At 38.5% G+C, this 26,019-nt stretch overlaps 1 pseudogene; it reads right to left on the minus strand.

The window, feature by feature from the left end:
• The window catches only part of LOC129554913 (RNA-binding protein EWS-like), a 147,502-nt pseudogene extending 134,285 nt beyond the window's left edge, over nucleotides 1–13,217 (minus strand).
• Between the last annotated feature and the right edge of the window lie 12,802 nt (nucleotides 13,218–26,019).

Raw genomic sequence — 26,019 nt, forward strand, 5'->3', positions numbered from 1 at the left:
ACAACACAAGAGAAGACTCTACACATGGACATCAGCAGATGGTCAACACTGAAATTAGGTTGATTGTATTCTTTGAAGCCAAAGATGGAGAAGCTCTATACAGTTAGCAAAAACAAGAGCAAGAGCTGACTGTGGCTCAGATCATGAACTCCTTATTGCCAAAGTTAGACTTCAGTTGAAGAAAGTAGGGAAAACCAGTAGACCATTCAGATATGACCTAAATCAAATCCCTTATGATTATACAGTGGAAGTAAGAAATAGATTTAAGGGACTAGATCTGATAGATAGAGTCCTGATGAACTATGGACAGAGGTTCATGACATTGTACAGGAGAAAGGGACCAAGACCATTCCCATGGAAAAGAAATGCAAAAAAGCAAAATGGCTGTTGCAAGAGGCCTTACAAAGAGCTGTGAAAAGAGGGAAGGGAAAAGCAAGGGAGAAAAAGAAAGATATAAGTATCTGAATTCAGAGTTCCAAAGAATAGCAAGGAGAGAAAAGAAAGTCTTCCTCAGCGATCAATGCAAAGAAATAGAGGAAAACAACAGAATAGGAAAAACAAGAGATCATTTCAAGAAAATTAGAGATTCCAAGGGAATATTTCGTGCAAAAATGGGCTCGATAAAGGACAGAAATGGTATGGACCTAACAGAAGCACAAGATATTAAGAAGAGGTGGCAAGAATACACAGAAGAACTGTACAAAAAAATATTCATGACCAAGATAATCATGATGGCGTGACCACTCACCTAGAGCCAGACATCTTGGAATGTGAACTCAAGTGGGCCTTAGAGAGCATCACTATAAGCAAAGCTAGTGGAGGTGATGGAATTCCAGTTGAGCTATTTCAAATACTGAAAGATGATGCTGTGAAAGTGCTACACTCAATATGCCAGCAAATTTGGAAAACTCAGCAGTGGTCACAGGACTGGAAGAGGTCAGTCTTCATTCCAATCCCAAAGAAAGGCAATGCCAAAGAATGCTCAAACTACCGCACAATTGCACTCATCTCACACGCTAGTAAAGTCATGCTCAAAATTCTCCAAGCCAGGCTTCAGCAATATGTGAACTTCCAGATGTTTCAGGTTTTACAAAAGGCAGAGGCACCAGAGATCAAATTGCCAACATCCACTGGATCATGGAGAAAGCAAGAGAGTTCCAAGAAAACATCTATTTCTGCTTCATTGACTATGCCAAAACCTTTGAATGTGTGGATCACAATAAACTGTGGAACATTCTGAAAGAGATGGGCATACCAGACCACCTGACCTGCCTCTTGGGAAACCTGTATGCAGGTCAGGAAGCAACAGTCAGAACTGAACATGGAACAACAGACTGGTTCCAAATAGGAAAAGGAGTATGTCAAGGCTGTATATTGTCACCCTGCTTATTTAACTTATATGCAGAGTACATCATGAGGAATGCTGCGCTGGAAGAAGCACAAGCTGGAATCAAGATTGCAGGGAGAAATATCAATAACCTCAGATATGCAGATGACACCACCCTTATGGCAGAAAGTGAAGAGGAACTCAAAAGCCTCTTGATGAAAGTGAAAGAGGAGAGTGAAAAGGTTGGCTTGAAGCTCAACATTCAGAAAACAAAGATCATGGCTTCTGGTCCCATCACTTCATGGGCAATAGATGGGGAAACAGTGGAAACAGTGTCAGATGTTATTTTGGGGGGCTCCAAAATCACTACAGATGCTGATTGCAGCCATGAAATTAAAAGACGCTTACTCCTTGGAAGGAAAGTGATGACCAACCTAGATAGCATACTAAAAAGCAGAGACATTACTTTGCCAACAAAAGTCCATCTAGCCAAGGCTATGGTTTTTCCAGTGGTCATGTATGGATGTGAAAGTTGGACTGTGAAGAAAGCTGAGCGCCGAAGAATTGCGATTTTGAACTGTGATGCTGGGGAAGACTCTTGAGAGTCCCTTGGACTGCAAGGAGATCCAACCAGCCCATTCTAAAGGAGATTAGTCCTGGGTGTTCATTGGAAGGACTGATGCTAAAGCTGAAACTCCAATACTTTGGCTATGTCATGCGACGAGCTGACTCACAGAAAAGACTCTGATGCTGGGAAGGATTGGGGGCGGGAAGAGACGGGAACGACAGAGAATGAGATGTCTGGATGGCATCACCGACTCGATGAACATGAGTTTGAGTGAACTCCGGGAGTTGGTGATGGACAGGAAGGCCTGGCGTGCTGTGATTCAAGGGCTCGCAAAAAGTCGGACATGACTGAGAGACTGAACTGATATAAATGTTCTAATTTACAGGTTTATTATTGAATAAAATATGAATAAAAACCAAAGCCTTGGTATCCTTTGCGAGGGTTGATTGATATGTGTAATGAAAATTCCCAGTAGTATGCTGTATGCACCAAATGATATACTGGCTTTATTGTTCTATAGCTTCTGATGCTTGGCTGACAGTGTTCAAATATTTGGTGGTAAATCATAAAAGATAATGCTAAAGAAGGAATTATTAAGTAAAGAAACAGATGAGTTCTACCTGCAGAGAATGAAATCTTGTTAATGACAAAGGAAGTTGAAATCAATCAGAAAATAATGACTTTTTATGAATAACACAAAAAATGGAAATAATCTCCAGGTATTCCTAGCTAAAAGAAAAAGTAGAAAAGGAAGCAAAACACAGACTACAGAAACAACAATAAAAGACACTCTGTATGTTACTGTTGTTCACTATAGCTTTAATGCTGGTGACTTTCTCTGGCATGGGTTCATTTCTACCACCTTATACCGTAGACATAAAAGAGTTTCAGAGAAAATGCATTTTACATGGCCCATCTTTGATCTCTGTCCTTTAAAACTATTAGATTGGTCCTGTATGCCTCTAAAAGTAATGCATTTGGCTGTAGTGTATCTAAGTTATTGTAGGAGATCTGGCAAGCATCACCATTCATTCTTTTACTACAATTTATGAACAGAAATTATAAAACCTATACAGCAGATTGAGCAAATATTCCCTATGTTGAAGAAGATAAATGGTTAATTTAAATAAAGGAGGTCCTAATAAGAAAATGGATGAAGGTGATCAAAAAGAAGAATAAATTTGGACTTCAATAAGATATGGGAGTCTATGATTTTTAGCAGATAAAATAGCTTTTCAGATATGAGTGAGATTCTAATAGTAAATATTCTGATTCATTTTATGTGATTAGCTGTTATGATTATGCCAGGAATTTCTAATACAGATTTGATGTTGGGAGACAGCGGGGAGAATAAAAAGAAATCATCTATATGGAAAATGTAAACAACACTGGGCAACTACCCATGACTTAAGAGTTTTTCCCCTTCACTGTTAACCTTATCATGAAGTGAATTGTGATTAAAAACTAAACATCTTTTGTACTGAATATAGTTTAGCTGTGTATCAATATTGTCAGTTCAGTTCAGTCGCTCAGTCAATATTGTAGTTTGGCTTTATGACACATGGAGTTTAATTCTATTTTTCTATTTTCTGAAAATATTCCCTTTGAATAAGCCATTTTAAAATACCATCAATTTTTCAAAAAGCCACATTCCAATTTAACTGCAGAAGAACCACTTTTCTTTACTGAGCCAGCTGCCAAAACATTTGAAAATATTCTGAATTTAAAAGGCTAGACTATTTTCCCCCACAGAAACATTTGGAGCACAAATAAACAAACAAAAATATTCTAATAGTACTCATCCAAATGGTACAGAAGCTTCCTTTAACCTCAGTGACATTGAAGTGATCTGAATCCTGCCATGTAGAAACTGGATAATTACAGTTTACAGAAGGACTTTCTAGTAATAGAGACAATAGTTTAAATTCCACTTTGCCAAAATCAAAGTCTATGACCTCTAGTGATTTAATTAATTTTTTCTAAGTCTCAATTTATAAAACTGCGAAATGGAGATAGTGATACTATCTCAATATGCTGTGAGGAGGACATTGTTAAAGAAAAATAAAACATACATTTGGTGATTAGCAACTTGCCTGGCACACAGAGGATGCTCTGTAAAACATTATTATTTTCCAGAGAGACAAAATATACATTAGCATATAATCCTAAAGCAAGTTGCTTGCAATAAAAATAAATATATAAAACATAAATAAATATGTAAATTTATATAAATAAATAATAAAATATAAAAATACAAATTAAATATCCTTACCATATGTGAGGTCCCTTCTCTCAAATCTCATTTAATAACATTTTCTGTTCCATTCACTACTTACCAGCCACATAAACCTTCTTCCACTTCATGGCACATGCCTGTCTCTTTCCCAGGACTTGCTGTTTTCCCTAAATGAAAAAAAAAAAAAAATGACAAATAATAGATACACAATGAAGCCTTCACATTCTTCAAGCTAAGTATATAAAGGTGAAGAAACTAAGGCCAAGTAAGTAGTGGCCATCCCCTACATTCGTAGGAAATGGACTGAGGTTTTTAAACTAAACCTATTTTACAGCCTAGCTTTCCTCATACACACAGAATCACCTTTACCATGGAGCCAATGAAGCTTTAAATTTCAGAAAGGAACATAGTAAGGTAGTCATGAGTCCAAAGCGGTATAAAAAGTAATATGTTTTAAGCAAAATTGGTCAAAACTACTGTCACTTTCCATTCAGAATTTCATTTTATTATAATTTCAGCTTCAGAATTCATTAATAGATCAGTGCAGTTCAGTTCACTTCAGTCGCTCATTCCAGTTCAGTTCAGTTCAGTTCATTCACTCAGTTGTGTCCGACTCTTTGCAAACCATGAATCACAGCACGCCAGGCCTCCCTGTCCATCACCATCTCACGGAGTTCACTCAAACTCAAGTCCATCTCATTCTCTATCGTCCCCTTCTGCTCCCACCCCCAATCCCTCCCAGAATCAGAATCTTTCCCAGAGAGTCAACTCGTCGCATGACATAGTCAAAGTATTGGAGTTTCAGCTTTAGCATCAGCCCTTCCAATGAACACCCAGGATTGATCTCTTCTAGAATGGACTGGTTGGATCTCCTTGCAGTCTAAAGGACTCTGAAGAGAAATCTCCAGCACCACAGTTCAAAAGCATCAATTCTTTGGCAATCAGCTTTCTTCACAGTCCAACTCTCACATCCATACATGACCACTGGAAAAACCATAGCCTTGACTAGACAGACCTTTTTAGGCAAAAAGTTATGCTCAAAATTCTCCAAGCCACTATCCAGCAATATGTAAACTGTGAACTCCCAGATTTTCAAGCAGTTTTTAGAAAAGGCAGAGGCACCAGAGATCAAATTGCCAACCTCCGCTGGATCATGGAGAAAGCAAGAGAGTTCCAGAAAACCATCTATTTCTGCTTCATTGACTATGCCAAAGCCTTTGAATGTGTGGATCACAATAAACTGTGGAAAATTCTGAAAGAGATGGGAATCCCAGACCACCTGACCTGCCTCTTGAGAAACCTATATGCAGGTCAGGAAGCAACAGTCAGGATTGTACATGGAACAACAGACTGGTTCCAAATAAAAAAAGGAGTATGTCAAGGCTGTGTATTGTCACCTTGCTTATTTAACTTATATGGAGAGTACATCATGAGGAATGCTGGGCTGGAAGAAGCACAGCTGGAATCAAGATTGCTGGGAGAAATATCAATAACCTCAGATATGCAGATCACACTACCCTTATGACAGAAAGTGAAGAGGAACTCAAAAGCCTCTTGATGAAAGTGAAAGAGGAGAGTGAAAAGGTTGGCTTGAAGCTCAACATTCAGAAAACAAAGATCATGGCATCTGGTCCCATCACTTCATGGGAAATAGATGGAAAAACAGTGGAAACAGTGTCAGACTTTATTTTTTCATGGGAAATAGATGGAAAAACAGTGGAAACCGTGTCACACTTTATTTTTCTGGACTCCAAAATCACTGCAAATGCTGATTGCAGTGATGAAATTAAAAGACGCTTACTCCTTGGAAGGAAAGTTATGACCAACCTAGATAGCATATTAAAAAGCAGAGACATTACTTTGTCAACAAAGGTCCGTCTAGTCAAGGCTATCGTTTTTCCCGTGGTCATGTATGGATGTGAGAGTTGGACTGTGAAGAAAGCTGATCGTTGAAGAATTGATGCTTTTGAATTGGTGTTGGAGAAGACTCTTGAAGTTCCCTTGTACTGCAAGGAGATCCAACCAGTCCATTCTAACGGAGATCAATCCTGGGTGTTCATTGGAAGGACTGATGCTAATGCTGAAGCTGGAATACTTTGGCCACCTCATGCGACGAGTTGACTCACTGGAAAAGACTGATGCTGGGAAAGGTTGGGGGCGGGAGGAGAAGGGGACGACAGAGAATGAGATGGCTAGATGGCATCACCGACTCTGGACATGAGTTTGAGTGAACTCCGGGAGTTGGTGATGGACAGGGAGGCCTGGCGTGCTGTGATTCATGAGGTAGCGGAGAGTCGGACACGACTGAGCGATTGAACTGAACTGAACTGAATTGAATGTCTCTACTTTTTAATATACTATCTAGGTTGTTCATAACTTTCTTTCCAAGGAGCAAGTGTCTTTTAATTTCATGGCTGCAATCAGCATCTGCAGTGATTTTGGAGCCCCCAAAAAATAAAGTCTGACACTGTTTCCACTGTTTTTCCATCTATTTCCCATGAAGTGATGGGACCAGATGCCATGATCTTTGTTTTCTGAATGTTGAGCTTCAAGCCAACCTTTTCACTCTCCTCTTTCACTTTCATCAAGAGGCTTTTGAGTTCCTCTTCACTTTCTGCCATAAGGGTGGTGCCATCTGCATATCTGAGGTTATTGATATTTCTCCTGGCAATCTTGATTCCAGCTTGTGCTTCTTCCAGCCCAGCATTCCTCATGATGGACACTCCATATAAGTTAAATAAGTAGGGTGACAATATACAGCCTTGACGCACTCCTTTTCCTATTTGGAACCAGTCTGTTGTTCCATGTCCAGTTCTGACTGTTGCTTCCTGACCTGCATACAGGTTTCTCAAGAGGCAGGGCAGGTGGTCTGGGATTCCCATCTCTTTCAGAATTTTCCACAGTTTATTGTGATCCACACATTCAAAGGCTTTGGCATAGTCAATGAAGCAGAAATAGATGGTTTTCTGGAACTCTCTTACTTTCTCCATGATCCAGTGGATGTTGGCAATTTGATCTTTGGTGCCTCTGCCTTTTCTAAAACCTACTTGAACATCTGGAATTTCACATTTGGTTCACATATTGCTGAAGCCTGGCTTGGAGAATTTTGAGCATGACTTTACTAGCGTGTGAGATAAGTGCAATTGTGCGGTAGTTTGAGCATTCTTTGGCATTGCCTTTCTTTGGGATTGAAATGAAGACTGACCTTTTCCAGTCCTGTGGCCACTGCTGAGTTTTCCAAATTTGCTGGCATATTGAGTGTAGCACTTTCACAGCATCATCTTTCAGTATTTGAAATAGCTCAACAGTAATTCCATCATCTCCACTAGCTTTGTTCATAGTGATGCTTTCTAAGGCCCACTTGACTTCACATTCCAAGATGTCAAGCTCTAGTCCAACTCTTTGCGACCCCATGAACTGAAGCTCGCCAGGCTTCCCTGTCCATCACCTACTCCTGGAGTTCACACAAACTCATGTCCATTGAATCGGTGATGCCATCCAAACATCTCAACCTCTGTTGTCCCCTTCTCCTCCCACCTCAATCTTTCCCAGCATCAGGGTCTTTTCAAATGAGTCAGCTCTCCACAGCAGGTAGCCAAAGTATTGGAGTTTCAGCTTCAACATCAGTCCTAGCAATGAATACCCCGGACTGATTTCCTTTAAGATGGACTGGTTGCATCTCTTTGCAGTCCAAGGGACTCAAAACTCTTCTCCAATACCATAGTTCAAAAGCATCAATTCTTAGTGTCTCAGCTTTCTTTATAGTCCAACTCTCACATCTACACATGACTACTGGTAAAACCAATACCCTGACTAGATAGACCTTTGTTGGCAAAGTAATGTCTTTGCTTTTTAATGTGCTGTTTATGTTGGTCATAACTTTCCTTCCTAGGATTAAGCGTTTTTTAATTTCATGGTTGCAATCACCATCCACAGTGATTTTGGAGCCCAGAAAAATAAAGTCACATGCAAATTTTAAGACTGTGGCAAGTTTGAGGAAATCTCTATATAGTTTTTTGTTTGTTTTCTTTTGTTTAATATCAGCTAAGCACTAGGAAGGCACAGCAATTGTTTTGTGAAGTGACTAACCTAATGGTACTTTAAGGTGTAATGCTAGAAGCTGTTCTCACACTACTATGTATTGCAGAAATCCAAGTACAGATAGAAATGACTGTATACCACACAAATACATCTTAGTAATTGCAAACTAATGTATCCCCCAGTTTCCCCACTCTTGCTGTTGATTAGTCATTAAGTTGTGTCCAGCTCCTTGGACCCCATAGACTGTAGCATGCCAGGCTCCTCTGTCTACCACTATCTCCCAGAGTTTGTTCCAACTCCTGTCCATTGTATCGGTGATGCTATCTAATCATCTGATCCTCTGTTGCCTCCTTCTCTTTTTGCCTTCTGTCTTTCTCAGCCTTGGGGTCTTTTCTAATGAGTCGACTCTATGTACGAGGTGGCCAAATAATTGGAGCTTCAGCAACTTTCCTTCCAATGAATATTCAGGGTTGATTTCTCGTTAACTAGATTCCAAAACTACCTGTGCTTATGTGGATATGACCTGACAGGAGGTCAACTGATGAAGGAGAAGTTGAAGGAGAAAGAGATAGTAGTCTGAGCTGATTATGATTAAAATGTCTAACTTTTGCAGAATTTACAAAAAAAAAAAAAAAATTAACACAGGCTATGATCCCTCCACAGGTTTTTTTTGTTTTTGTTTTTTTTTTGTAGAAGGGATTTTAAAATTAATGATAAAAAAAACTTCTATCATACATTTAAAAGGTAAAGTTTGTCTTGCTTTCCATTTTGTGTATTACAAATGTGATAATTACAAAATTGTTGTCCTGAGAAGTAATCAAAAAATTGACAGCCAAAAGTCATAGAGGTGTTCTAGGAAGTTATGTGATACCTTTTCTCTGGACTTTTTATATTTATAAGATTATTAAATTTTATAATTTACAATTTATTTTTATTTTTTTTAATTAATTTATTTACTTGGAGGCTAATTACTCTACATTATTGTATTGGTTTTGCCATACACTGACATGAATCTGCCCCGGGTATACATATGTTCCCCATTTTGAACCCCCCTCCCACCTCCTTCCCCATCCCATCCCTCTGGTTCATCCCAGTGCACCAGACCCAAGCATCCTGCATCACGCATCGAACCTAGACTGGCTTTTCATTTCACATATGATAATATACATGTTTCAGTGACATTCTCCCAAATCACCCAACCCTCACCCTCTCCCACAGAGTCCAAAAGACTGTGCTATACATCTGTGTCTCTTTATTTTTATTCTAAGTAAATATTTACTCACATACCTGGTTTTGTGTTTCCAATATTGAGTTGTATGGATTTCAGACCCCACACCACCTGGGTTCACCCTGCTAATCCAATACACTGCCACCACCTTTTACCTGTTATTTGAGGTTACTTGTTATACATAGTTGGAGTCCTTGAAATACTCTTAAGTTTTTGCTTATGTTAGAGCAAAAAGAATCTATGTAGAGAGTGTGTCTGACTCTGATTGACGCTTGTTTTAAACAAGTGATAATTGAAAGGAATGTAGGTTGACAGTCAATTGTATCAAAAACACATTACAATCCCACATATTATGTCCTTTTCAGATTTAACAATGTCACCTTAAGAAAATTATTACTGACTGAAGAAAATGGCAACCCACTCCAGTATTCTTGCCTGGAAAATTCCATGAACAGAGAAACCGGGTAGGCTACAGTCCATGGGGTCACAAAGAGTCAGATACAACTGAGCGACTTCACTTTCACCCTCATACATTTATTGGTAACTGGGTTGGCTTTCTCAGAGGAAAGTAGGCAAACAATGAAGAGAAACTTGAACATGGTTACTCAAGTTTTCTGAAGCAAAATTGATCAGTTTCCTTCTTTAGTCAATGGTTAGGTTTGATTTATTGTCATACCTATTATATCTACCCTGTGGGATTTCTGGTATATTTTTCAGAATTTGTTCTGAGAATGTTGTAAGTGTGCAGTCTCTAGGAGTTACAATGGTTAATATTCTGCAAAAGATGATTTATTTTAAATCATACTCTATAAATATTTACTATTCCAAAATAAATAATATAATAGATTATTTACCTATAATCATTTTGAAGGCAGCTATTATAACTATTGAAGGTTCTCCCCTGGAAAATATTCTGTGCTTAATTAAAAGGCAAAGCTCAAAAATATGCTGCATCCTGTAAAACTTTTTAAAGATTTATTATATTTGATAAACTTTTATCATGCAAGTGTGCTTTGAATATCTATCCCATAATAATATTACTTTGATTTATATAGTTTATTTTCTTTTGAAATCCTTGACACTAAACCATCTTTGAAATATAAAAGCACTGTGTACTCAAGTCTAAAATCAAACCAACTTTATCAGCATAAGAGATAAAAAACAGGACAGATGGATAACATATATTTCCTCAGCTACTTCACTAATTTCTTTGGTTGGAATGTGAATTTGTTGCTATGGATGGATATTTGTTTTGTCTACTATTTTATGTAGATTTATAGTCCTATATTTAATATTTCAAAATCTTATTATTTTATCTAAAAATAAAAATTTAACATAATATTTATGTCAAAATACATTTGGTCACAAAATCTTATCTTCATTTATCAAAGGCAACATTTGTGCTTCTGTGCTCCCAATAGTCAGATGTGCCTTTTTTAGCTGACATATTTTTGATAAAAGTTATTTGATCTTTGTTATTCTTTAACATTTTCTTTTGCCTTCATATTAGTTTTAATTAAACTGCAAAAATACTTTTAGAATAAGATCTACTATTCTGGTGACAGTTAATATCAGAAAAGAATGAGTGATGTGATGACCAGCATGTATTACATTTATTCTGGGATAGTGAAGAACAAGAAATAGGGAACAGGAAAATGCATTACATGGGGGAGATGATTAAAGAGATGACTATGTCCTGTGTTGACAAACCATAAGTGAGTCTAATATATTAGCAACTAGTTTGCTGGTCATGAAACCAGTTAGAAGTGGTGGTGAAAAATTAAAGAAATGAAAGTGAGTGTGAATCTTTAGGAGACTGACTCCAAAATACTAAGAAGTATAAAATACTTATGAAAATCTATTGAGAAAAATATACTTTGATAAATTTTGTGAGGTAATACTTAATGAAAAATGTAGCCTTGAACAGATTGCTGATAAAGAGTATAATTTGCGCTGATTTCCTTTAAACACCTTAATGATAACTGAGAAGAGAACAACATCAGATAATACTGGAACTGTGATGCTGTAGGAACATAGAATGGATAAGAAAGTTCAACATTTAAAATAATTGAAATGTGTATTTGATTAACATGTAAATTATTATGCAAAATGAAAACAAGCATATATATATATATAACATACATATATTAGTGTAATACAATATGTATATATAGTAGTGTAATACAGCATATATATAGTTGAATTCAGTTCAGTTCAGTCGCTCAGTCGTATCAGACTCTTTGCGACCCCATGATCACAGTACGCCAGGCCTCGCTGTCCATCACCAACTCCCAGAGTTCACTCAAACTCATGTCCATTGAGTCAGTGATGCCATCCAGCCATCTCATTCTCTGTCCTCCCCTTCTCCTCCTGCCCCCAATCCCTTCCAGCATATATATATATATATAGTAATGTAATACTATATATATATATAGTTAGCAAGGCTATGGTTTTTCCAGTGGTCATGAATGGATGTGAGAGTTGGACTGTGAAGAAAGCTGATTGCCAAAGAATTGATGTTTTTGAACTGTGGTGTTGGAGAAGACACTTGAGAGTCCTTCGGACTGCAAGGAGATCCAACCAGTCCATTCTAAAGGAGATCAATACTGGGTGTTCATTGGAAGGACTGATGCTAAAGCTAAAACTCCAATACTTTGGCCACCTCATGCGACTAGTTGACTCACTGGAAAAGACTCTGATGCTGGGAGGGATTGAGGGTGGGAGGAGAAGGGGACGACAGAGAATGAGGTGGCTGGATGGCATCAACGACTCGATGGACATGAGTTTGAGTGAACTCCGGGAGTTGGTGATGGACAGGGAGGCTTGACGTGCTGTGATTCATGGGGTCGCAAAGAGTCGGACATGACTGAACGACTGAACTAAAATGAAGTGAAAAGCATTCAGTTTATAGGCTATCAATTAATCTATCACAAAGAGTTTTCATTATGTAGATAAATCAACATTTAACAATGCACGGAAAGCCATCAGGCTAGTAATGATAGTTTGAAAAGGTTTACTGATGAAAATTTTAAAAATGACTCTTTTGTCTAAAAAGAGAATATATAAAACTTCCTCACTGACTTTTCACCTTGCTTATACAACATCCGCTGGATCATGGAGAAAGCAAGAGAGTTCCAGAAAAACATATATTTCTGCTTGATTAACTATGCCAAAGCCTTTGACTGTATGGATCACAATAAACTGCGAAAAATTCGTCAAGAGATGGGAATACCAGACCACCTGACCTGCCTCATGAGAAAAATGTATGCAGGTCAGGAAGCAACAGTTAGAACTAGACATGGCACAACAAAGTGGTTCCAAATAGGAAAAGGAGTACGTCAAGTCTGTATATTGTCACCATGCTTATTTAACTTATATGCAGAGTACATCATGAGGAACGCTGGGCTGGACGAAGCACAAGCTGGAATCAAGATTGCCGGGAGAAATATCAATAACCTCAGATATGCAGAATTGATAGTTTCCTTTGCTCTGCAGAAGCTTTTAATTTTAATTAGGTCCCATTTGTTTATTGTTGCTTTTATTTCCAATATTCTGGGAGGTGGGTCATCGGGGATTCTGCTGTGATTTATGTCGGACAGTGTTTTGCCTATGTTCTCCTCTAGGAGTTTTATAGTTTCTGGTCTTACATTTAGATCTTTAATCCATTTTGAGTTAATTTTTTTGCATGGTGTTATGGAGTGTTCTAGTTTCATTCTTTTAGAAGTGGTTGACCAGTTTTCCCAACACCACTTGTTAAACAGATTATTTTTTCTCCTTTGAATATTCTTACCTCCCTTTTTAAAGATAAGTTGTCCATAGGTGCATGGATTTATCTCTGGGCTTTCTATTTTGTTCCATTGATTTATATTTCTGTCTTTATGCCAGTACCATACCTTCTTGATGACTGTGGCTTTGTAGTAGAGCCTGAAGTCCGGTGGGTTGATTCCCCTAGTTCCATTCTTCCTTCTCAAGATTTCTTTGGCTATTCAAGCTTTTTTGTATTTCCATACAAATTGTGAATTTATTTGTTCTAGCTCTGTGAAAAATACCGTTGGTACCTTGATAGGGATTGCATTGAACTTATAAATTACTTTGAGTAATACATTCATTTTCATAATAACTATAAGCAAGGTGAAAAGACAGCCTTCAGAATGGGAGAAAATAACAGCAAATGAAGCAACTGACAAAGGGTTAATCTCAAAAACATACGAGCAACTCATGCAGGTCAGTTCCAAAAAAATAAACAACCCAATCAAAAAATGGGACAAAGAACTAAACAGACATTTCTCCAAAGAAGACATACAGATGGCTAACAAACACATGGAAAGATGCTCATCATCACGCATAATCAGAGAAATGCAAATCAAAACCACAATGAGGTACCATTTCACGCCAGGCAGAATGGCTGCACTCCAAAAGTCTGCTGCTGCTGCTAAGTCACTTCAGTCATGTCCGACTCTGTGTGACCCCATAAACGGAAGCCCACCAGGCTTCCCCATCCCTGGGATTCTCCAAGCAAGAACACTGGAGTGGGTTGCCATTTCCTTCTCCAATGTGTGAAGGTGAAAAGTGAAAGTGAAGTCGCTCAGTCGTGTCTGACTCGTAGTGACCCCATGGACTGCAGCCTACCAGGATCCTCTGTCCATGGGATTTTCTAGGCAATAGTACTGGAGTGGCTTGCCATTGCCTTCTCCGAAAGTCTTCAAACAATAAATGCTGAAGAGGGTGTGGAGAAAAGGGAACACTCTTAACACTGTTGGTGAGAATGCAAATTAGTACAGCCATTATGCAGAACAGTGTGGAGATTCCTTAAAAAACTGGAAATAGAACTGCCATACAACCCAGCAATCTCCCTCCTGAGCATAAACACCAAGGAAACCAGAACTGAAAGAGACACATGTACTCCATTGTTCATTGCAGCACTGTTTATAATAGCCAGGACATGGAGGCATCCTAGATGTCCATCTGCAGAATAATGAATAAGAAAGTTTTGGTACAGCCATTAAAAAGTATATATTTGAATCAGTTCTAATGAGGTGGATGAAACTGGAGCCTATTATAGAGAGTGAAGTAAGCCAGAAAGAAAAACACCAATAGAGTATATTAACGCATATATATGGAGTTTAGAAAGATGATAATAATAACCCTGTATACGAGACAGCAAAAGAGACACAGATGTATAGAACAGTCTTTCAGACTCTGTGGGAGAGGGAGAGGGTGGGATGATATGGGAGAATGGCATTGAAACATGTATATTATCATATGTGAAACGAATTGCCAGTCCAGATTCAATGCATGATACAGAATGCTTGGGGCTGGTGTACTGGGATGAACCAGAGGAATGGGATGGGGAGCAAGGTGGGAGGGGGGTTCAAGATGGGGAACACATGTACATCCAGGGCAGATTCAAGTCAATGTATGGCAAAACCAATACAATAATGTAAAGTAAAAAAAAAAAAAAAGTAATTGAAACAAAATTTAAATTGGTTTAGAAACAGAAAGCAACAGAACAGCTGTTTGCCAGGAAATAAATTACTGACAAAAAGGAGACACTTTTGGTAAACTTAGTAAATGCAGTTGAAAAAAAAAAAAAACAGAGATATTAAAGCAATTTGGATATCTATTACATTATTATTTTTAATTTCTTAAGTTGGATATCAGTTTATTTAATTTCAGAGTGTTCTTTAATAATAAAAGCTATTAAAGATATTAAAAAGAAAAAAAGAACTTCTTCACTGAGACTAAGGTTAATCAATCAGGAATATAGAGAGTTAGAAGAAAAACATTTGCTGTGTACTACCTGAATGTTGGGGAAATTATGTGAATACTAAAAAAGTTTGTTAGAAAATGAAAAACCATGCAAATGACCAATAGACACCTGTTAAACATGGCTCATTGTTCAGTTCAGTTCAAGCGCTCAGTCGTGTCCGATTCATTGTGACCCCATAAATCACAGGACTACAGGCCTCCCTGTCCATCACCAACTCCCGGAGTTCACTCAAACTCATGTCCATCGAGTAGGTGATGCCGTCATGCCAGCTCATTCTCTGTCGTCCCCTTCTCCTCTTGCCCCCAATCCCTCCCAGAATCAGGGTATTTTCCAGTGAGTCAACTCTTCACATGAGGTGGACAAAGTATTGGAGTTTTAACTTTAGCATCAATCCTTCCAATGAACACCCAGGACTGATCTCCTTTAGAATGGACTGGTTGGATCTCCTTGCAGCACAAGGGACTCTCAAGAGTCTTCTCCAACAAAAAGCATCAATTCATTGGTGCTCAGCTTTCTTCACAGTCCAACTCTCACATCCATACATGACCACGGGAAAAACCATAGCCTTGACTAGATGGACCTTTGTTGGAAAAGTAATGTCTCTGCTTTTTAATATACTATCTAGGTTGGTCATCACTTTCCTTCCAAGGAGTAAGCGTCTTTTAATTTCATGGCTGCAATCAGCATCTGCAGTGATTTTGGAGCCCAAAAATATAAAGTCAGACATTGCTTGCACTGTTTCTCCATCTATTTCCCATGAAGTGATGGGACCAGATGCCATGATCTTAGTTTTCTGAATGTTGAGCTTTAAGCCAACTTTTTCACTCTCTTCTTTCACTTTCATCAACCAGTCTGTTGTTCCATGTCCAGTTCTAACTGTTGCTTCCTAAGCTGCATATAGGTTTTTCAAGAGGCAGGCCAGGTGGTCTAGCATTCACATCTCTTTCAGAATTTTCCACAGTTTATTGTGATCTACACAGTCAAAGGCTTTGGCACAGTCAATCAAGCAGAAATAGATGTATTCTCTGGAACTCTTTTGCTTTTTCCATGATCCAGCAGAAGTTGGTAATTTGATCTCTGATTCCTCTGCCTTTTCTAAAACCAACTTGAACTTGAACATTGGAAGTTCATGGTTCACACTCTGCTGAAGCCTAATTTGGAGAATTTTGATCATGACTTTATTAGTGTGTGAGATGAGTGCAGTTGTTCGGTAGTTTGCACATTCTTTGGCATTGCCTTTCTTTGGGATTGGAATGAAGACTGAGCTTTTCCAGTCCTGTGGCCACTGCTGAGTTTTCCAAATTTGCTGGCATATTGAGTGCAGCACTTTCACAGCATCATCTTTCAATTTGAAATAGCTCAACTGGAATTGCATCACCTCCACTAGCTTTGTTTGTAGTGATGCTTTCTAAGGCCCATTTGACTTCACATTCCAAGAAGTGATCACAGCTACGAGATTATCTTGGTCATGAAGATAGTTTTTGTACATCTTCTGTGTATTCTTGCCACTTCTCTTAATATCTTCTGCTTCTTTTAGGTCCATACCATTTCTGTCCTTTATGGAGCCCATCTTTTCATGAAATGTTCCCTTGGTATCTCTAATTTTCTTGAAGAGATCTCTAGTCTTTCCCATTCTGTTGTTTTCCTCTATTTCTTTGCATTGATCTCTGAGGTAAGCTTTCTTATCTCTCCTTGCTATTCTTTGGAACTCTGCATTCAGATGCTTATATCTTTCCTATTCTCCTTTACTTTTCACTTCTCTTCTTTTCTTAGCTATTTGTAAGGCCTCCTCAGTCATTTTGCTGTTTCGCCTTTCTTTTCCATGGGGATGGTCTTGGTCCCTGTTTCCTGTACAATGTCACAAACCTCTGTCCATAGTTCATCAGGCACTCTATGTATCAAATCTAGTCCTTTAAATCTATTTCTCACTTCCACTGTATAATCATTTGATTTAGGTCATATCTGAATGGTCTAGTGGTTTTCCCTGCTTTCTTCAATTTAAGATTGAATTTGGCAATAAAGAGTTCATGATCTGAGCCACAGTCAGCTCCCAGCCTTGTTTTTGCTAACTGTATAGAGCTTCTCCATCTTTGGCTGCAAAGAATATAATCAATCTGATTTCGGTGTTGACCATCTGGTGATGTCCATGTGTAGAATCTTCTCTTGTGCTGTTGGAAGAGGGTGTTTGCTATGACCAGTGCGTTCTCTTAACAAAACTCTATTAGCCTTTGCCTTGCTTCATTCCGTACTCCAAGGCCAAATTTGCCTGTTACTCCAGGTGTTTCTTGAGTTTCTACTTTTGCATTCCAGTCCCCTTTAATGAAACGGACATCTTTTTTGGGTGTTAGTTCTAAAAGGTCTTGTAGGTCTTCATAGAGCCATTCAACTTTGGCTTCTTCAGCGTTACTGGTTGGGGCATAGGCTTGGATTACTGTGATACTGAATGGTTTGCTTTGGAAACGAACAGAGATCATTCTGTCATTTTAGGGATTGCATCCAAGTACTGCATTTCGGACTCTTTTGTTGACCAAAGGCTACTCCATTTCTTCTAAGGGATTCCTGCCCACAGTAGTAGATATAACGGTTATCTGAGTTAATCTCACCCATACCAGTCCATTTTGGTTCACTGATTCCTAGAATTTCGACATTCACTCTTGCCATCTCCTATTTGACCACTTCCAATTTGCCTTGATTCATGGACCTAACATTCCAGGTTCCTATGCAATATTGCTCTTTACAGCATTGGACCTTTCTTCTATCACCAGTCACATCCACAACTGGGTATTGTTTTTGCTTTGGCTCCATCCCTTCCTTCGTTCCGGAGTTATTTCTCCACTGGTCTTTAGTAGCATACTGGGCACCTACCGACCTGGTTAATTCCTCATTCAGTATCCTATCATTTTGCCTTTTCATACTGTTCATGGGGTTCTCAAGGCAAGAATGCTGAAGTGGTTTGCCATTCCCTTCTCCAGTGCACCACATTCTGTCAGACCTCTCCACCATGACCCACCCATCTTTTATGGCCCCACATGGCATGGCTTAGTTTCGTTGAGTTAGACCAGGCTGTGGTCCTTGTGATCAGACTGACAAGTTTTCTGTGATTATGATTTCAGTGTGTCTGCCCTCTGATGCCCTCTTGCAACATCTACCATCTTACTTGGGTTTTTCTTACCTTGGTCGTGGGGTATCTCTTCACGGCTCCTCTAGCAAAGCGCAGCCATTGCTCCTTACCTTGGATGAGGGGTATCTGCTCATGGCCGCCCCTCTTGACCTTGAACATGGAGTAGCTATCCTCAGCCCTCCTGGGCCTGAAACCACTACTTGGACATGGGGTTGTTACAAGGATTATATCACAATAATGTATCCTGCCTGAAGGCAGTCTCTGGATTAAACCTTCTAGCTAATCCTGTCATCTTAAAATGTAAATTATGGGAGTAGGTCTGGTGAGATCTTTATAGCCTCCAGACATTCTTACTGGAGAGTATATAACTCCATTGCTAACACTAAGCAAGCTGGTACTCTTTCTAACCCCTTCTGATGTCTATGTCAGAAGTTTTTTCTATCTCCTTTATACTTTAATAAAATTGTATTACTCACAAGCTCTGAGCAATCAAGCCTCGTCTCTGGTCCCAGATTGAATTCTTCTTCTCCAAAGGCTAAGAATTCCGACATCTTTGCATAATTCAGCAACAATCTTTCAATGTTATGGTGCACAAAAGACATTATGTGTTCCCTCTAAGGGCAGAGTTTCCATTTTCTCTAATCCTGTGCAATTCCTGTGAATAAATCCCTGTGGACAGCCAAATTTTGGGGGGCTTCTCATCTTATTGCCCAAACCCCAAGATAGAGAACCTGATGTGGGGCTCAGAACTTTCATTCTTATGGGCCCACTTTTGCAGTATAAGTATTTTCCAGTTTTGGGTCACCCTCCTGGTGGATATGGGATTTAATTTTATTGTGATTGTGATTCTCCTGCGATATCATTGTGGCTTTTTACTTAACTTTTAATCTAAGGAGTATTTTTTGGTAGCTTTCAGTATTTTTTGTCCTTGATTACTCAGTTAGTTATGATTATGGTGTTTTTGTAAACAGTGGTGAGCTCACATCCTTATACTCTGCCATTTTGTTTCTGTCTCCCTTGATGTATGTTAGTAGATACTGATCAAACAATATTTGAAAGTTACTGTAACACTTTCATCTTCTAGTAGCAGAATATGAGGATTCTGGATATTCTGCTAACTTTCATATTGTCTCTCATTTTACTTTTAGTCAGTTACTGAGATTTTCCTATTGTAGTGTTAGTCAACGTTCCCTCAATTACCAATAACATTGAGAATATTATCACACATTTATTGTACACCCATACAAATGACAAGACTGTATTTTGTCATTGTGTTTATTTAACTTATATGGAAAGTACATCATGTGAAATTCTGAATGGCGCAAAAGCTGGTATCAAGATTGTTAGGAGAAATATCAAAGACCTCATATATGCAGGTGATACTACTCTTATGGGAGAAAGTGAAGAAGAAATAAAGGGAAAGCTGGCTTGAAACTCCACCTTCCAAAAACTAAGATCATGACAACTTGTTCCATGATTTCACAGCAAATAGAAGGGGGGAAGTGCAGAGAATGACAGATTTTATTTTCTTTAGCTCCAAAATCACTGTGGATAGTGATTTTAGCTTTAAAATTAAAAGACACTGATATGCGGTGATGGAATTCCAGTTGAGCTATTTCAAATCCTGAAAGATGATGCTGTGAAAGTGTTGCACTCAGTAGGCCAGCAAATTTGGAAAACTCAGCAGTGGCCACAGGACAGGAAAAGTTCAGTTTTCGTTTCAATCCCAAAGAAAGGCAATGCCAAAGAATGCTCAAATTACCTCACAATTCCACTCATCTCACATGCTAGTAAAGTCATTCTCAAAATTTTCTAAGCCAGGCTTCAGCAATACGTGAACCATGAACTACCAGATGTTCAAGCTGGATTCATGTAAATGTATGGCAAAACCAAAAAAATATTGTAAAGTAAAAAAAAAATAAAAATAATAAAAGAAATCTTTAAAAAGGTAAAGAAAAGGCAGAGGAACCAGAGATCAAATTGCCAACATCCGCTGGATCATGGAGAAAGCAAGAGAGTTCCAGAAAAACATCTATTTCTGCTTTATTGTCTATGCCAAAGCCTTTGACTGTGTGGCTCACAATAAACTGGAAAATTCTGAAAAGAGATGGGAATACCAGAACACCTGACCTGCCTCTTGAGAAACCTATATGTAGGTCAGGAAGCAACAGTTAGAACTGGACATGAAACAACAGGCTGGTTGCAAATAGGAAAAGGAATACATCAGGCTGTATATTGTCACCGTGCTTCCGTTCCGTTCCATCGCTCAGTCGCGTCCGACTCTTTGCGACCCTGTGGACTGTAGCCTACCGGGCTTCTCCATCCATGGGATTCTCCAGGCAAGAATACTGGAGTGGGTTACCGTTTCCTTCTCCAGGGGATCTTCCCAACCCAGGGATCGAACCCAGGTCTCTCGCATTGGAGGCAGACGCTTTAACCTCTGAGCCACCAGGGAAGCCCGACTTATATGCAGAGTACATCATGAGGAATGCTGGGTTGGAAGAAGCACAAGCTAGAATCAAGATTGCTGGGAGAAATATCAATAACCTGAGATATGCAGATGACACCATCCTTATGGCAGAAAGTGAAGAGGAACTAAAAAGTCTCTTGATGAAAGTGAAAGAGGAGAGTGAAAAAGTTGGCTTAAAGCTCAACATTCAGAAAACTTAGATCATGGCATCTGGTCCCATCACTTCATGGGAAATAGATAGAGAAACAGTGCAAACAGTGTCAGACTTTATTTTTGGGGGCTCAAAAATCACTTTGGATGCTGACTGAAGCCAGAAAATTAAAAGACGCTTACTCCTTGGAAGGAAAGTTATGACCAGCCTAGATAGGATATTAAAAAGCAGAGACATTACTTTGCCAACAAAGGTCGGTCTAGTCAAGGCTATGGTTTTACCAGTGGTCATGTATGGATGTGAGAGTTGGACTGTGAAGAAAGCTGAGTGCTCAAGAATTGATGCTTTTGAACTATGGTGTTGGAGAATACTCTTGAGTGTCCCTTGGACTTCAAGGAGACCCCACCAGTCCATTCTAAAGGAGATCAATCCTGGGGGTTCATTGGAAGGACTGATGTTGATGCTGAAACTCCAATACTTTGGCTACCTCATGTGAAGTGTTGACTCACTGGAAAAGACTCTGATGCTGGGAAGGATTGGGAGCAGGAGGAGAAGAGGATGACAGAGAATGAGATGGCTGGATGGCATCACCAAGTCGATCAACATGAGTTTGAATGAACTCCAGGAGTTGGTGATGGACAGGGAAGCCTGGCGTGCTGTGATTCATGGGGTCGCAAAGAGTTGGACACGACTGAGCAACTGAACTGAACTGATACTTGGGTGAAAAGCTCTGACAAAACTAAACAGTGCTTTAAAAAGCAGAGACATCACTTTGCTGACAAAAGTCAATATAAACAAAGCTGTGCTTTTTCCAGTAATCACGTACAGATGTGAGAGTTGGACTATAAGGTTGAGTGCCAATAAATTGATGCTTTTGAATTGTGGTGCTGGAGACGACTCTTGAGAGTCTCTTGGCCTGCAAGGAGATCAGACCAGTCAATCCTAAAAGAAATCAGTCCTGAATATTCATTGGAAAGACTGATGCTGAAGCTGAATCTCCAATACTTTGGTCACCTGATGCAAAGAACTGACTCAGTGGAAAGGACCCTGATGATGTGAAAGATTGAAGGCAGGAGGAGAAGGTATAACAGAGGATGAGATGGTTGGATGGCATCACTGACTGAATGGAAATGAATCTCAGCAGACTACAGGAAACATTAAAGGACAGAGAATCCTGGTATGCTTCAGTCCATGAATTCACTAATAGCTGGACATTACTTGATAATCAAACAAAAGCAACGAATATCCTAAGAAGTGCTCTAATATCTTTTAGAAACTAATTGGTCAGAGTCTCTCTGCCATTATCTTTTTTAGCTAAATTGCTTTCAGAGACTGAAAGTAGATCACTACTAAGAGTAACCAACTAAGTTCTAAGTCTTTCCTTTATTAACAGTTTTTTTTTTTTTTTTTTAATTAAGGGTAGAAGGTGCTGAGAATAACAAATTTGAGAATGTTTAAAGCAGCAACAAAATATACCTATTGGTGTACATTAATCAAAATCTATATAAACTGTTGTTTTTGGTTAATCACTCAGTCGTGTCCAACTCTTTGTGACCTCATGGACTGCAGCATGCGAGGCTTCTCTGTCCTTCGCTAACTCCCAGATTTTGCTCAAATTCATGTCCATTGAGCTGATGATGCCATCCAACAATCTTTTCCTCTGTCACCCCTTTCTCCTGCTGCCTTCAATGTTTCCCAGCATCACTTGTTTGTAGTGTGCCTTCCCTATTTCTTGTTTCCACTGGGTTTCTTTGTCATTACCTTATGAATTTTTAGGAAATTTTTTAGTTTTTAATTTGAGATGCAAGTCTTTTATGAGTTAAACATGTTACTATTTTCTGGTCTACTCTGCAGATTGTCTTTTCACTCTTATTTTGAATTACAAAAGTTTTAACTGTAATGTAGTCAAATTTATCAAACTAAATTTATAGATAATGCTTTGTTTTGATTGTTTAAAGTGTTCCTATCTACCTCTAATTCATGTCAATATTCAAATAATTTTCTAAAACTTTTGCTCATTTTCCTTCCATACAAATATTTATAAATTATTTGGAATTAACTTTTGTGAAAAGTATAAAGTAAAAGTCAAATTTCACATTTTAAAAAATATGGATAGTCCATTAACCTAACATTTTGATACAGAGATGTCTTCCCACTTCTGCTTCTTATTTCCACTTTTGTGATAAGTCATGTGTCCTTTAAGACTGGAACTTTACCTGAACCATCAATTTATTCTGTTGTTTATTGATCGATATCATGGTTGATATTTTTCTACTTTTAAGAATATTTATAAACATTAAAATCAGATGGTGGTCAAATACAGGAATAGGCGCACTGGAATTTTGATTGAAATTGCAATAAAATTATATTTCTATTGTGTGAGAATCTGTGCCTTTATAATATGGGATATATAAAATATTTTGCATGATATATCTAATTAATAAGTTTTTCTATAAAATTTCTTAAAATATATTAAAAACTTTCTGTATAGACAAGTTAAATATATTGTTTACTAGTTGGTATTTTATAGTATTGACATCATTTTAAATGAGTTTTTTCATCATTAAATTTTCTGTCCTTTCTCTAAATATTACAATTATTATGTATTGAGACTGTATGCAACCATCTTCTAAAAAAAATTGCTATCCCAATTATTAATCTGTAGATTCTTCTGGATGTTTCTACAAATATGATAATATTATCTCAAGATATGTTTCTATTTTACAAATTTTAAAATAAAATTATGACTCCTTAAAAGTAGTCAGATATTTCATAAAAAGAAACTCCAGTATGAAATGGTTTTAATGGTGATTGCTCCACATAATTAACTCAGAAATTTAGAAGTTGGAACACTTCAATTTGTTCTATGAAAATAGCCTAACTTTGATAATGAAACATGACTAGCTGTAGTACTGTAGTGTTAGTCACTTAGTGGTGTCTGACTCTTTGTGACGCCATGAACTTTGGCTCAACAGGCTCCTCTGACTATGGGATTCTCAACATTACTGGAAAGTTACAAAAAGAAAATCATAGACCAATCTCATAAACGTGAAACGAATCGCCAGTCCAGGTTCAATGCATGATACAGGATCCTCGGGACTGGTGCACTGGGATGAACCAGAGGGATGGGGTGGGGAGAGAGGTGGGAGGGGGCTCAAGATGGGTAACACATGGACACCCAGGGCAGATTCATGTCAATGTATGGCAAAACCAATACAATAATGTAAAGTTAAAAAAAAAATCTTAAAAAAATATACAAGCAAATTGAACCAAGAAATTCAGAAAAAAAAATCACATAATACTACTCAGTTGTGGTTATTCAAGAAATGTAAAAGTTCCCAAGTTGCACTAGCAGTAAAGAAAACACCTGCCAATGCAGTAGATGCAAGAGACACAGGTTGATTCCTGGGTTGGGAAGATCCCTTGGAGAAGTAAATGGTGACTCATTCCAGTATTCCTGCCTAGAGAATCCCATGGACAGAGAAGCCTGGTGGGATAAAGTCCATGGATCACAAGAGTCAGACAGAACTGAAGTGATAACACACAGCATACACAAGGGGATTTTACATTTTAAAATTAATCAACATATTCAACATTATACTAGATATTTTAGCTAGTGGATTAAACAGGACAGAAAAGATGTGTGTGTGTGTGTGTGTGTGTGTGTGTGTGTGTGTGTATTATTGTTCACTGACTAAGTAACATCCAACTCTTTTTGACCCCATTGGCTTCCCTGTCCTTCACTATCTCCTGGAGTTTGCTCAAACTCATGTTCACTGAGTGGGTGATGCCATCCAATCTCTCATTCTCTCCCCCCTCCCCCATTCTCCTTCCACCTTCAATCTTTCCCAGCATCAGGATCTTTTCCAGTGATTTGGCACTTTGCATCAGTTGGCCACTTCAACTTCAGCATCAGTCCTTCCAATGAATATTCAGGGTTGATTTCCTTCAGGATTGACTGGTTTGATCTCCTTGCTGTGCAAGGGATTCTCAAGAGTCTTCTCCAGCACCACAATTGAAAGAATTAATTCTTCACTGCTCAGCCTTCTTTATGGTCCAACTCTCACATCCATACATGACTACTGGAAAACCCATAGCTTTGACTATAGGGATGTATGTTGGTAAAGTGATGTCACTGCTTTTTAGTACAATTTCTAAGTTTGTCATAATTTCTTCCAACAAGTAAGTGTCTTCTAATTTAGTGGCTGCTGTCACTGTTTGCAGTGATTTTGGAACCCCCAAAATAAAATTTGTCACTGTCTCCACTTTTTTCCATCAATTTGCCATGAAGTGATGGGAATGAATGCCATAATCTTAGTTTTTTGAATGATGAGTTTTAAACCAGTATTTTCACCTTCATCAAAAGGCTCTTTAATTTCTCTTCTCTTTCTGCCATTAGAGTGGTATCTTCTGGGTATAGGAGGTTGCTGATGTTTCTCCCAGTAAATTTGATTCCAGGCTCTGTGTGTGTGTGTGTGTGTGTGTGTGTGTGTGTGTGTGAATCAGTTCAGTTCAGTTACTCAATCATGGCAAACTATTTGCAACCTCATGAACGTCACCACACAAGTCCTCCCTGTCCATCACCAATGTCCATACTCATGTCCATCAAGATGGTGATGCCATCAAACCATCTAATCCTCTGTCATCTCCTTCTCCTCATGCCTTCAATCTTTCCCAGCATCAGAGTCTTTTCCAGTGAGTCAGTTCTTTGCATCAGGTGGCTAAAGTATTGGAGCCACAGCATCAGACCTTCCAATGAATATTCAAGACATATTTCCCTTAGGGTTGACTGATTTCATCTCCTTGCAGTCCAAAGCACTCTCAAGAATCTTCTCCAAAACCAAGTTCAAAAGTATAAATTCTTTGCACTCAGCTTTCTTTATAGTCCAACTCTCACATTCATATGTGACTACTGAAAAAACCATGGCTTTGACTAGATGGACCATTGTCAACAAAGTAATGCCTGCTTTTTAAATTGCTGTCTAGGCTGGTCATAGCTTTTCTTCCAAGGATCAAGTGTCTTTTAATTTCATGGCTGCAGTCACCATCTACAGTGATTTTGGAGCCCAAAATAAAGTCTCTCACTATTTCCATTGTTTCCTCATCT

The sequence above is a fragment of the Moschus berezovskii genome, chromosome 14, assembly GCF_049115385.1.
Source record: "Moschus berezovskii isolate FMDL1 chromosome 14, NW_MosBer_1.0, whole genome shotgun sequence".
NCBI classification, from domain to species: domain Eukaryota; kingdom Metazoa; phylum Chordata; class Mammalia; order Artiodactyla; family Moschidae; genus Moschus; species Moschus berezovskii.